The following is a 1,820-nucleotide window of genomic DNA, read 5'->3' as shown; positions in this document are numbered from 1 at the left end:
AGGACTGGTGGGTTTTGATGGGAGCATATTATCTTGGTTTTTCATATTATTTGTGTTCTTTATATGTGACCCAGGCAGATGGACTTCTTTTGTTGGTTGTGTGTATGATACGAAATGCCAGCCTGCTTTATTGAGTGAAAATTTGGTTCTGTTTTTATTCTTGTCCAGCTTGATTGATGTGTTTATTTATTTTACTTTATGTATATGAGTATATTGCCTGCATGCATTATGTAAGCACACCCAGGTTGTGTCATGCCCGCAAAGATAAGAAGAGGGCATTGGATCCCCTGGAACTGGAGTTAGGGATGGTTGTTAGCTGCTATGTGGGTGCTGGGAACCCAACCTGAGTCCTCTGTCAGAGTTCTTAACCACTGAGCCATCTCTCCAGCCCCCATGCTTCAATTCTTAATCCAATGCCCACAGAGGTCAGAAGAGGGTGTTGGATCCCCTGGAACTGGAGTTAGGACAGCCATGTGGCTGCTGGGAATTGAACCCGGGTCCTCTGCAAAAGCAGCTAGTGCTCTTAACCGCTGAGCCATCTCTCCAGCCCCCTTTTTATAGTCTTTTTGAGACAGGGTCTCCCTGTAGCTTCAACTGGCCTGGAACTCACTATGTAGACCAGACTGTTCTTGAACTCACAGAGAGCTGCCTGTGTCTCCCAGCTCTGCCTCCCAAGAGCTGGGATTAAAGGCATGTGGCACCACGTCCAGCTCTATGCTGGATTTTTGTCTGGTTTGAGTTTGCTTGGGTCTTGTGCCTGCTGTCACGATTGCTGTAAGTTCATATTAGCAAGTTCCTAGCTGCCTGGAAAACTGATGGTCATTGGTCATCCATCATCCCTGGCTCTTACAATTTTTCTGCCCCCTCTTCTGCAATGGTCCCTGAGCCCTGGGAGGTGGAGGTTTAATATAGGAATCCTATCCTAGGACACATTTTCTGTAGTCTGTTATTTCTACACTTTGGCCAGTTGTGGCATTCTGTGTTAATTAAAGGGAAATATTTCTTAACCTTTTTTTTTTTCTTTTTTGGTCTTTTTTTCCTGGCTCTTACAATTTTTCTGCCCCCTCTTCTGCAATGGTCCCTGAGCCCTGGGAGGTGGAGGTTTAATATAGGAATCCTATCCTAGGACACATTTTCTGTAGTCTGTTATTTCTACACTTTGGCCAGTTGTGGCATTCTGTGTTAATTAAAGGGAAATATTTCTTAACCTTTTTTTTTTTCTTTTTTGGTCTTTTTTTGAGATGGTCTCCCTGAAGCCCCAGCTGTCCTGGAACTCACTGTGTAGACCAGGCTGGCCTTGAACTCACAGAGATCCACCTGCCTCTGCCTCCTGAGTGCTGGGATTAAAGGCGTGCGCCACCACGCCCGGCTCTTAACCTATTTTTTAAACTCTATTTAAAGCCTTGTAGCTCCCCTCCCCTGCACCATCATCCCTTCCTAAGCAGTTTTAATGCTATGTAGATACACTGCATGTCAGTGTATGTCAGCATCTATAAACAGATATGTTCATAGATTTGTGCTTTATACACAAGCATAAGTTTTCTCATCCTAAAGAAATCATTGAGAATGCACATCATCATAACCACATTTCAATTGCCCTGTCAGTACTTTTGAGCAGACTTTCTTGTACCATTCCTCATGAGTACTAATTGCCCATGTTTAGTTTTAGTGAAAGTGTAGGATGTAGAGCTCCAGATGTTTTGCCATTTAGCTAATGTGCATGTGGTTTAACTTATGACATTTTATTTTGATTATCAATGAAAGTAATGATACATGTTAGAATGAATTAAATATATAACTATGTAACATGATTAACACAG

General features: G+C 42.7%; 1 protein-coding gene across 1 annotated transcript in view; it reads left to right on the top strand.

The window, feature by feature from the left end:
- Positions 1-1,820, top strand: part of LOC103733792 (nephrocystin-3-like) — a 52,467-nt gene that overhangs the window by 29,254 nt on the left and 21,393 nt on the right. The gene's annotated exons all lie outside the window — the stretch shown is intronic.

Source organism: Nannospalax galili, unplaced genomic scaffold, assembly GCF_000622305.1.
Source record: "Nannospalax galili isolate Female #2095 unplaced genomic scaffold, S.galili_v1.0 scaffold3296, whole genome shotgun sequence".
Classification (NCBI taxonomy): domain Eukaryota; kingdom Metazoa; phylum Chordata; class Mammalia; order Rodentia; family Spalacidae; genus Nannospalax; species Nannospalax galili.
The sequence above is the reverse complement of the archived record's forward strand: the minus strand, read 5'-3'. Positions and strand labels throughout refer to the sequence as shown.